A 12,703-nucleotide genomic window follows, 5' to 3' on the forward strand; every position below is an offset into this window, starting at 1 on the left:
GTCTAGAACTCTTTGCCTATCCCTAGGTCATGGAGGTTTTCTACTCTTATCCTCTAAAATTTTAATAGTTTTACATTTCACCTTTAGGTCCACTTGAATTAGCTTTTATGTAGTGTGAGTTTAGTTGGGGTTCATTTTCTTTTGCCTGTGCATACCCAATTTATTCCAGTGCCATGTGTTGGAGAGGCTATCCTTCCTCCATTGAATTGTTTTTGAACCTTTATTCAAAGTCTTGAATGTTGCCTTTTCTGGAGCACACAGCCCAAATTCATATGGTGAAACCATCAGTTCCGTGGGCTCAAATATCCCACGCTGGGACTCAGTGGGTGTTTCTTGTCAGTGTTTTGTGTGAAGGAAAGAGCCTGACATCAAGAACAAGTTGCTATCAAAGCCAATTTGATAGACAACTTACTGGCAGGCCAAGCAGATAGACAGAAATAGAGAATTACAATTTGTAGACCAGAGAAAGCATGCTTACCAGGTGCACAAGGTTCAGTGCAAAAGGACTGTGAAGCTCTCAGAGAGCCAGCTTGGGAATTCTTGGTAGGTAAAGAAAAATGCCGGTGCATCATTGAGTCAGTCTTTGGGATGCAGTTTAAAACCTTTGAACCTTTGGCTGTGTAACAATGACTAATTCCTCCTGGTTCAGAAAATATAGAACTGTGACTTGAAAATGCCTCTTGCCCTAATATCTCCCCAGAGAAGTGGCAAAGACAGGCAGATTCATTCTTTCTTGTACAACATATGAACTGACGTCAAACTCATAAGCACCATGCAGTTCATTTGCTTGAGTCGCAGGACCACAGATTTTCTGGGTGATAAGATTCAGCCACCATAACACGAACTTCCACTTGGGAAACCATTCCTACCAACAGACTGCAGTTGACTTCCCCTTTTGGTTGATTTTAGCTCCTTTGAATATCTGCCCTGCTCGGGATTTAGGGACACAGGACTACTGCGTAGGGGCACAATTGGCTAAGGTGAAGGGCCTGCAAACTTCCTGCTGAGGCGTTTGGCTGAATATAAATCCAAATGGTTACCAGCTGACCTCTGGAGTCTGCTAGCACAGGTGGCTCCATGGAAACCCTAGCCTCTTGCTCAAATCCAGATTAAATATCTGTTAAACCAACTCTTGGCAATGTTATACCTGGCTGAAAAATTAAAGATATTTATGACCTGGCATGTGGTTAGTTCAAGTACCCAAGTGCAATTTGGTTTCCCAAGAAATATAATCTAGGGAAGAAAAAGGAGAATACCCATTGGAGAAGGAGAATAAAGTTGAAGGACACTGAAGGAGATTATGAGGATAGTTGCTTCTTCTGATCTGCTGAGGGCCTAGCTCATTGTCAAGGCACATGAGTTGCTGTGCTTACTTGTCATGAATAATTTGTGAATTCATGCAGGACTCCCACTCCACCGTATCTCCAACAGCTTTTATGTTTTACCGTATTTATTGAGTTCTCTCCATGGGTCTAATGAACAGACTGCAGATCATAGGGTAGAGGATGTCAGTGTGAATAGGAAGGAGCAGCCTTTGAAGATCAAGTTAGACTTTTTAAAAATTGTCGTAAAATACACTTAACATAAAATTTACCATCTTCACCATCTTAAACCATACAGCTTAGTGGTATTAAACACATCCACATTGCTGTGCAGCCATCATCACCGTCTGTCCCCATAACCCTTTGCCTTTTGTGAACTGAAACACCATACCTATTAAACAATACCTCCCCATCCTCCCTCCTCCAGCCCCTGGCAACCACTATTAAAATTTCTGTTTCTATGGTTTTGACTACTCTATATTCCTGGTTCAGAAAAGATAGAACTATGATCTGAAAATTCCTCTCTCCCTAAGATCTCCCCAGAGAAGTGGCAAAAACAGGCAGTCCATTAAGTGAAATCATACAGTATTTGTCTTTTTGTGTTTATTTTATTTCACTTGGCATAATGTCCTTGGGGTTCATTCATGTTGTAGCCTGGGCCAGAATTTCCCTTTTCTAAAAGACTGAATACTATTCCATTGTATGTACAGATGACATTTTGTTTATCCATTCATCTGTTGATGGACATTTGAGTTGCTTCCATGTTTTGGCTATTGTGAGTCACGCTGCTATAAACATAATGTACAAACATCCTTTTGAGGCCCAGCTTTAAATTCTTTTGGGAATAGACCCAGAAGTGCAATTGCTGGTCATATAGTAATTATATTTTGAATTTTTTGAGGAACTGCCATACAGTTTTCCAGAGTGGCTGTACTATTTTACATTCTCACCGACAGGGCATGAGGGTTCCAATTCCTCCACATCCTCACCAATACTTTTTATTTTCTGCTTTGTGATAGAAAAGATGAGGTGGAATTCCACTGTGGCTCTGACTTGCATTTCCCTAATGATTGGTGACATTGAGCATGTGCTTATTAGCCATTTGTTTATCTTATTTGGAAAAATGTCTATTCAAGTCTTTTGTCCATTTTTGAATTTTGTTGTTGACTACAAAATTAAATTTTTGAGAGGGATGATAGAGGGTAGTTTTCTTATATTAAAACTAAAAATAGAGCAGTGCAGGTGGCTAGGCCTGAAATGGGGAGGCTAACATCTATGCCAGCTTCAAAACCAAGTCGTCTTTGGAGATTGAGCCTATGAGATGGCTTCTGTGAATTGCAGGTGCATGTCTTTAAAGCAAGACTATGAGAACTTACCTGATGTAGCTGTGTGAAAGCAGAGGGAGGGATGCTCAGAGGTGTCTTGAAAACAGCCACATGGAAACCAGCCAAGGGCCCATGCCGGGTGGAAATCAGGCTATGGCCCATCCAGAATGGCGTGGTCCCCAGCCTCAGCTTCCCACTTTTCTCATATACTTCATTTGAAAAGATGCTGCTCCTATATTCCCACATGCTTCACAGTGAGTCTGAAGGAGTAGGGAGTGTGCAGGGGAAGGTGGAAGGCACTGATGTGTTCAGTTCACAAAGGGTCTGCTGGATGCCCACTGGGAAGCTGGTGCTGGGCCTGGTGGGCACTCTAAGGGGAAAAACAGAGAGTGATGCACTGTCTGAATGATAAGAAGACCCTGGCAAGTTTCCAAGTCACGGTGGCGGGATGATGCCAGTCCAAGCACAGTGAGATAAAAACACAGTGGGGTGTAATAATTAGGAAAATGGTGGGACAGGCTATCAGAGTCAAGAGGACCCAGGAGTGCTACAGCGCTGCTCTGCTCACAGGGCCCTAACAGGCTACACCAGCCTTCAGAACAAGCACCAAGTAGACCTGGAACGCTCCTTCTCATTCTTACACTTCACTTCCTTTTCTCTGTTCCCATATTCTTGTGAAAGATGGCAGGGAGGCTGAGGAGAGACCAGAAAGTCTGTCACAGACAGTTAAGGAGTCTGCAAGCTCTCCTAACTGGGCTGGAAAGCCCCCCTTTGGGACAGTCAGTTTACCATCTTGGCTGGAGGGTCCTCCCCCAGCCAAGGTCTAGCATCAGTGGAGCAGAAGGAAGTGCCAGCTATCAACTAGGAAGGTGAAGGCAAGATTTCTTTCATCAACAGGGGTTATAGGTAATCCTGGTGTTTCTTTCCAAGCCAAGGCCGAGGGAGGGCTGTCATGCCCTCCAGCACTGAGGCACAACTGGGTTACTGACCTGGGCAGTTTTAATTTCGGTCTGCTGTGGTCTTAATTTTGAAGGCTATTATAGGCCCCTCAGTGCACACTGAAGATAACCTCTAAAAGATGACAAGATTAGCAAGGTGAAAACACAAACGTCACGCTGAACTCCTACAGACTAAGGGACTTTCAAAATATTTAAAGAGAGGTGACTCTAATAAAACTTCCACCATTCCCCACCATTCAGATAGGAGTTGTTCCCTGGAAGGCCCTTAAGTAAACCTGTATGTTCAACTCACTCAACTGCCAAAAGTGAGACCTGAAGCAATGGGGTGTGGGCCTGTCATCCCAGTTGGATTTCCTTTATTTCCCACTGGTGTCTTCTGACCATTCAAGGAGTTATGTTCTGGCCCCTCCATGGTCAACTTTGCCTCATGCTTCCCTCGGGCTTAGCATCTGTTGGAGGTGAGGCCAGGATCCCAGAGACTTTGATGATCTTAGTCCCTTTGATGTCTGCCTGGAAGATGTTTATTCATACATAAATGGAAATCAAAACCACAGTTCACATCCACTAGGATGGCTATAACCAAAATGACAGATGGTAACAAATAGTGGCAAGGATGTGGATAAATTTGGACCTTCATCAATCGCTGCTGGGAATGTAAAATGGTGCAGCTGCTTTAGAAGACAGTCTAGAAATTTTTCAAATGGTTAAACAGAATTAACATATGATCCCACATTTCTACTCCCAGAGAAAAGGGGACATGTCTTCTTCTACAGTACTAGAAAAGCTATTCAGGAGCCATTATAGCTGTTACCATGGAGGCAGTCACCATGCATTCATTCATGAAATTCATTCATTCAACAAATATTGAGTGTCTACCATGTGTCAGGCACTGGGAAACAGTAATGAACAAAATAGATAAAAAGCTCTGCCCTCATCTGCCTTAGAGCCGGTGGGAGGAGGACACAGGCTGTCAGCTATGTAAGTAGAATGCATAGTAAGTTAGCTAGGATGTTGAGGTCAGGGGAGATGCTGCAGTTTTAAATACAATGATCAGGGAAGGCATCCCTGGAAAAGATATAATTTGAGTGAAGACTTGAAACAGGTGTGAGAGAGACAGATCTCTGAAAGAAGAATGTTCTAGAAAAAGGGACAGCAAGTCCAATGGCCCTGAGGTGAGAGTGTGGCTGGTACACCCCAGAGGCGGCAAGATCAGAGGTCCTGGGTGTGGTTGGCTGGGTGGACGAAGTTGCTGTCTGGGTGGTGTCTTTTCTCTGAATGAAACGGGAGCCATGGAGAGTTTTGGGCAGAGGGGTATGACATGGTATGACCTGGGATTCAAAAGGACCCCTCTGTCTATTTTCTGGGGAGTAGCATTGCTTGCTTACTCAGGACAGAGTGGGAAGCAGGAAAACCAGTTAGTAGGCTGTTGTAATAACCCAGCAAGGAATGATGACATCTCAGACTAGGCAGTCTCAGTGGTGGTGCTGACTTGCAGGATTTCTCCTGATGCCCTTCGAAGAGGGGAGGTGGGTGAAGTGAAGTGCTGATTGATTGTAGAGTTAGGGAATCTGAGCAAAGATTGCAACAAGGCAAGTGATAGAGAGATGAGATAGTGTCTCATAGGCAGGTCACTGGGTATTTATATGCAGCAGAGGGAAATGACTGGTGTCATAGACCAAAGATTGCAACTGTCCATCTACCATAAAGTTAAAGAATTAATCCAGTTACTGTGTTCATTGTAAATGGTGGCAGAAAGCAATGTAAGTAAACTGAGGTGATAAAATTGCCTTACTGGTTTGGTTTCCAAATCATGGAAAGAAAAACACCATATGAGTTCAATGAACAAACACCCGGAGGTGCTTCTGAACCACAAGCCAGACAACCATTTCCATTTATTCTCATAATTGGTTTTCTGGATTGGGCAAGAATATTACACCATGATTCCCTTCTGTAGCATGAGGGAAAATTAAGATTCCTTTTCTGTCTTGTATATTCATTTTCTTCCTCCTTCACTTTTTTTTTTATTGCTATAATTTTCTCCTTTGGGTGATTCAAGTGCATTCTGTGGCAAATAAAGCAAAAAACCCTATGAGAAAGTATAAAATGGACAGGTCTAGAAAATTTCTCTTTCTATGGATATGTGATAAAAAGGACATATTTACTTCAGGAAATATGCTCTTTGACTGAAGTTAAAATATGTTTTGAATGTTGGGTCTTTGACTGCCTTGCAGGTTTTCACAAACACAGTTATTACTTCACATCTATGAACTTCTTGGGAGTGATGATGTTGCAGCTGTGAACAACAAGATAAAATCCCAACTTGATGCAATTGTCGCCTGGTTGGGGCAACAGGAGATCAACAGATAAATAAGTATACTATGTAGTATGTTGTACTGACAAGTTCAAAGAAGAAAAATAAAGATGTGGATGAGGAGCTCAGGGCAGAGAAGGCTTGTCAGTTAAATGGGGTGGGCAGGGAAGGCTCCTCTGAGACACTGTTGCATATTTACCATCTCTGGGAAAGACCAGGAGGAGGTGAGGGAGCCATGCAGATATTTGGGGAAGAGAGAATAGCAGATACAAAAGCCCAGAGGCAGAAGAACCGCCTAGGAGGCTTATGCAGTTGGAGCAGGGTGAGTGAATAGTGCTAACAGTTTAAATTCAACTGAGCAAATGTACAGATCTACCTGGCTTTATTCAGTGATTCATAGACCAGGAAGCATCCTATCCAACAAACAGCTGGGTGTTCCGAGGAGTTGTACAGAACGGAAGACTTTTATAGGCAGAAGGGCAGGACAAAGAAGTTGAAGCAAAAGAAAAGAAGGGATGGTTTCTGGCAATCCTCCTTAGAAGGAAGGGCAGGGGTTTTTATCATGCAGATTTCCTTGCTAGTGCTGATCAGGAAATGCCTGACTGATTGGTTTGAAATTCCACTTCCAGGAAAGGCTGAAACTGTAATTAGGTTAAGTATCAAATCTTGGTGGGGCTTAACACTAGTGGCTCCATTTGGAGCCTGTTGTTTCTTTTTCACAATTCCCTGCTTTTGATCAAACTCAGCCTGAGAGATGTGATCAAAATGCAAGGCATTAGTACCACTCTTGGCTATTGCTCTTAGTTCTCACCGCTTTTGTTGATCCTGTTGTTTTGCTGAATTTCTGTGGCATTTGCTGGCTACAACTTTAGGCTTAGAATTGTTAGTAGGTCATCCTCTTTGTTCTTTTATTGATGTTCCAGTCTTAAGGAGGTCATTTGCTTGGTGGTTAGTGCTTCAAGCATGCAATTAAAGCTTTTGAGAAAAATACAAATGCACTCAGGAGACTACTGTGATCACTATCAGCAGGATAATTCCTGATGTGTGGAGTGCACTCCAGAGCCATGGGCCCCAGGACTCAAACCAATCAAAGAAAGTCCCTGTTGAAGGACTCACCCTTGTAAGCCAAGTGGCCTGTATAGTGGTCTTACATTACTTCATCTTCCCCAGGAGTGCTAATCCTGGTATAGCAGGTGGTGTTAGCTATAGCACAGACATCTTGCTCAGCTATCCTTTGATAATCATATTATCAAAAGTAACTTTGGCCAGAGACTCTGAGGATCTTTTTTGGGAAGCTAGCATCTTAACAATAGAATCTGCAGTGTCTCCAAGAGTTGAGAGGTTTCTGATAATGTTCTCATTTGTATGAGACTCCTAAACCAGGGGTCAGTCAGGTTTAGCACATACAGGAAAAGACTCTCCTAGCCTGAAATACAGAGTCACCCTGAATGCCTTACAAAGATGGGGTACTGCTGCTGAGAACCCTCATGAGTAGGGGAAGTCTGATCTGAATAATCATCAGGGCGTGGGGTGCAGATGTACTAAGATTCAGGTAGATAAATGTGAATTTGGTATGTACTTCTAAGGGGGCTCAATTGTAGTTTCCAATAGTGGGAACAGAAGAGAAACTGGTCACTGGGAGGACCAGGGGATCTCTTGCGTCATAACAAATCCAGCAAATGGAATAGTTTACCCACCTTAGCAATGGCTCGGGAAATGTGGTTGAGGGCATTATCTTTCCAGGCTGTTGACAGGGTAAAGAAAAGAAAGAGAAGGGAAAAGGGTTCCTTGTTTAGTTAAAGTATGATGTCTTGGAGAGAAATGTTGAATCAATCCAGAGTGAAGATGACTTTGGACAGCTCAAGGAGTCAGCAAATCAATGTCATTTCCTGGAGTCAAATCTGGGGAGGCTTCCGCTAGCTTTGCAGCTGTAACTGCACCCCTAAGACAGCTGGTAAGTCAAGCTGTGTGCTACAATGGGCAGTAGGCCTGTGTTCATTGCCATGTTCTTGAGTGAGCATTCCCAGGGTTTGGTGATCCCTTTCATGCACAAATAAGGTGAAAGGTTTTTAATAGTCAGATGGCCCTAAAGCAGGCAGTCCTTGCAATACTTGTTTTAGTCTTATAAAGGCTTTCTTGTGTTTATTTCCCAAGGAAGGATCTCAGTAATGAAATTTTTAATAAGTTCATAGAGTATGGAAGCTGATAGAGAAAAATTAGGAGCCCATAGTCTGCAGTGACCAGTCAGTCCTAGAAATACATGAAGCTGTTGAATGGTTGTGGGTCTAGGAAATTCCTGGATTAGCTTAAATCTTTTTGGAGACATCTGGATTTCCTACAGTGCTTAGACTGTGACCTAGGTAATGAACAGTGTCTAGAGATAATGGCAGTTTTTTCTTGAAGACTTTATGCCCTTTTTCAGCCAACTGGTGCAGCCAATAAATGGGATTTTTTATGGGTGACTCTTTGGTAACTGAGCACAGCAAAAGGTCATCTACATGTTATAAAAGGGTTGATTTCCCAGGGAACTGGAGGGTGCTTAAATCTCAGTGAAGTAATTGAGAGAAATAAGGAGGGGTCTCAGTGAACCCTTGAGGCATGACTGTCTAGGTACATTGTCAATCTTTCCAAGTAAACACAAAGTGATACTGGCTGTTGCTGGAAAAGGCTGAATGAGGGTCTCTAACAGTGAACTGTTTTGAGTCTGATGGAGCTTGTGAAAGAAGGGTGCTGGGGTTTGGAATGACTGGGCAGCAAGGAATAACTATGATATTAATAACTATGATATTAATCCTGGATAAATCACCATCCCCATTCATTAGGTTTTCAGACTGGCAAGACTGATGTGTTACAGGGACTAGTACAGGGAATAAGTAATCCTCGGGCAATTAGGTCTTCTATTGTTGGGCAGCCTTGTATAGCCTCAAGCTTTAATATAATGAGGTAATTTAGGGAGAGATTTAGTTATATTTGGATCTTTATAGATTCTGTACTTTTCATTTTTCCAATGTCAGTATTAGAGGTAGTCCATTAATTTTCAGGCACCTTGTTTAAACTGAGGGGACTTTGGTTAAAATACTTCCTTTTCTATGTCAAGGGCAGACTTGACATAGGGTAAGAAGCATAAAAGATTAGCTTCAGATTGGTCAATAAATTTTAAGGAGAGATCTTCATGGGAAGCAAACTTATTAGCCCTTTTAATTTAGAAAGCTCTCTGCTAACAAATTGGTTGGGGCTGTATCACACAGCAGGAAGAAATGTTTTTCAGTAAAAGGTCCCAGGGTCATTTGTACTGTGTGAGATCAAAATTCTCTCTGAACATTATTAGATACCTTCTGTGGATAAATTGAAGGTTCCTGTGGCCAGGATTCTCACCTGGCCCTGGGTGGCTAGCTCACTACACATGTGTGGGTAATACATAGCTATTGACTCTATGTAAGAGTTCCGCCCAGGGCTGCAGGGCTGCAGGAGAGCAGAGACTGGAGTGGTTGCAGCGCTGAGGACAGAGACTGAGACTGCTACTGCAGAGGTAGTAGGCTCAGAGGCAGAGACCGGCTTGCTGCATGCAGACTTGCTCTGGGTGGATGGGATTCTAGTGATTGACCTGCCACCATGGGAATAAAGTTGGGTATAAACGCTTTCACCCCAAGAACATTCCATTGTCATTCTTCAGTCTCCCTGAATCCATAGTGAACTTGTCTGGGGCTGAAACCCATTGGCAAGACACCTTCATTATGGAAACATCCTTTTTATTCCGAGAGATTTGTTGTTCTAAGAGGATGGGGTTTAAGGTAGAAAGTGAAGCCTCGGGTATCAACTAGAATTTGGCAACGTTTCCCATTAATTTTAATTTTAGTTTCCCGTAGCTGTAATTAAGGGAATTACTAGGAATAGTTTACAGGTGAACCCCTCAGAGCCTGTCAAAGTGGGAGGGTGCCATGTGGGAGCTCTCCTTTAGAGGTAAGTATGAGGGTATTTTAAGAAGAATTTGCATAGGACCTTTGAGGACAGTCTCTTTTCCAGTGTCCCAGTTGATGATAGAGGACATTGATCTTTGGACCAGTGTTTTGATGATGGAGTGCTAGGATGTGAGAGGTCAGGTGTTGTTTTAGGGTCTCCGGCCTTGGAGCTGTTGCAGCTGTAAACCCAATAGTGTGGTGGACCTTCGTTTGCAATCTTGCTCCAGAGTTTTACCAAAATGTTCAGGTATAGTCACAAGTTCAGTCAGGCGAGTGGCCTCCCGTCCTGTTTTCTGCTTTTTTATGAATCCATTAATCTCAGGAGTAATCCATTTATAAAGAGGACAGTTAAAGCATGCTGGATGACATTATTTATTGTATGAAACCCCAAATGCTCTAGGAAAAAGGTTTCCAAATGAGCTTCAAAGTGCCAAAAATTCATCTTTCTTGTTTTTCTGTTCACATGTTTGTATAGTAGACCAGTCAAGATGAACAGGGAAGACTCTAGGAAAGGCTCTTAAGAGTTCTGTCGCTATTTTGGGAGCTTATCTGACCCCTGTGAGGTTGAAGACTGAGTCCCTCAAACATTCTCGGGGCTTTGCTGTCTTGCTTCCTGTGTCCATTTTTGGGTTTCACCAGGTCCTACCAGCGTATGTGCAAGCTGATGAGAACCCAGCAGCTGGGATCATAGGCCCCCATAGTGACTCTAAATTCTTCAAAAAACTTCTGGGCTTCCTCCCTAAATTTAGGAAGACTGTTAAATATGTTCCTTAGTTCAGTCTTTGACCAAGGGGTGAAGGATACTTGAAGAGGTTCATCTCCAACTGTGAGTAATTTTATTTTCAAAGGTCACTGCCTAATAGTCACTTCAGAGTGGGAGAGCAGTTCAGGCAGAGAACCGGTAAAACATGAGCCCTCAGGTGGGGACAGGTGGGGAGCAGCAGGAGTGATGTCGGTCCAATGGTCTTTTGTTTTGCATAACTCTTGTCTTGTGTCTTTACTTTTTCATTTGCCTTTTCTAATGAGTCTTAATGAAGCTATTCTGGAACCTTCGAGGCTTATGTAAGCTTCTGTACACCAATTAGAGCAGGCATTCCATTCTGTTTGTTCAATTGGAGATCCCTTGTTCTCAAGTGAATTTCTTAAGTGAGCAATTTCATCTAACTGGAGCATTGCCCATAATGGCAATTGTAATTCTAAGTTATTTTTACTAAAATGTTGTCATTTTGCTAGATATATGCAGCTTCCAGGACTATAGTTCTTAAGCATAAAATAAGCAGGTATGTGGAAAGTGGTGCCCTCAGCTCTTTGACTATAAAGTATCTCACTTCTTTAGTGAGGGTTTGGGTTTCATGGAACCTAATTAATGCCTGAGACGGCCTATCATGTGGTCTTGAGGTGGTGAGTTCTCTAACAACCTTTAAAAGCTGGGGCCATGCCCACCAATGTTTGTGGCTTGTTAGACTTCCAAGATTCCCATTAGCAACAAGCCCTTATTGAATATTCACCTGTGCCTCCCACTGGACCCAGCCCAGCCCAAGCAGACCCAATCCAGCTCTAGCTGATAACCACTAACAGTTCCCAGTGTGGAATCTGGAAACTGGGGAAATGATTAAACCAGAAGACCCCAGACTGATTCCAAACACATGAGGAACTTCAGCTGCCACCAGCAGTTCCCAACATGGAATCTGGCAATAGAACCAAAGGCTGAGGTTTCCAATCAAATAGAAAACTGGGGAAAAGCAGTCATTTTGGGAGCTTCATGCAGAGAGAGAGAGAGCTCAGACCCAGAGGAATTTACCAATGGCCCTCAGAAATGACAAGCAAGACAGAGAACCCAAAGGGTTTGCACACACCATGACACACCATGCCTGTTTCTCGTCCTCAGAGCCACTGGAAGTCTCCTTCAGTCCTGCCACTGCCATCAAACCTCTAAAAGAACAAAAATTCAAGAGTAAATCCAAAGATCTAATTGGTTTTATTGAACAATTCATGAATTGGGCAGCATCCCATCTAACAAACAGAAGGAAGCTCTGAGGAGCTGTACAAAATGGAAAGTTTTCATATACAAAAGTGGAGCAGGACAAGGAAGTTATAGGCAAAAGAAAAGAAAGAATTGTTTCAGGAAAGTTCCCCTTCCCGTAGGAAGGGCAGGGGATGTTATCAGGCAGATTTCTTCACTAGTGCTGATCAGGAAATTCCATACCGATTGGCTTAAAACTCTACTCCTGGGAGAGGTTGAAACTACAGTTAGGTTAGTATCAAGTCTTGGTGGTGCTTAGCACAAGTGGCTCCATTTTAGTCTTGTTTCTTTTTAACAGGAGTAAAAGATGAGGTCAGATTGTTAATGGGGAAGAGGCAGATGAAACAGAAATTCATCAAATCTAAGTTCTCATCTTGACCTTCTCTAGTGAGAAGGAATGCCAGAGAAGTGACATTTGTTTATAAGAACCATGAAAGACAGAGGGCAAAAATATTTTCAAGTCATTTATGTGATAAAATACTTATATCTAGAATATATAGAGAATTCTTGCAAGTCAATAATGAAGAGATAAATAACCCAATGAAAAATGGACAGAGGATTTGAATAGACATTTCTCCAAAGAGGATGTACAAATAGCTACTATAAATTGTATTTCCCTAAAGGGAAAATGAAAAGATGCTCAATATCATTAATTATTAGGGAAATAAAAATCAAAACTATAGTGAGATACTGCTTCACACTCATTACAATGGCTGTGATAAAAAAGACAGATAATAACAAATTTTGCTAATGATGTGGAGAAATTGAGACTCTCATAGGTCACTGGTGAGAATGTAAATAGTG

Source organism: Manis javanica, chromosome 10, assembly GCF_040802235.1.
Source record: "Manis javanica isolate MJ-LG chromosome 10, MJ_LKY, whole genome shotgun sequence".
Classification (NCBI taxonomy): domain Eukaryota; kingdom Metazoa; phylum Chordata; class Mammalia; order Pholidota; family Manidae; genus Manis; species Manis javanica.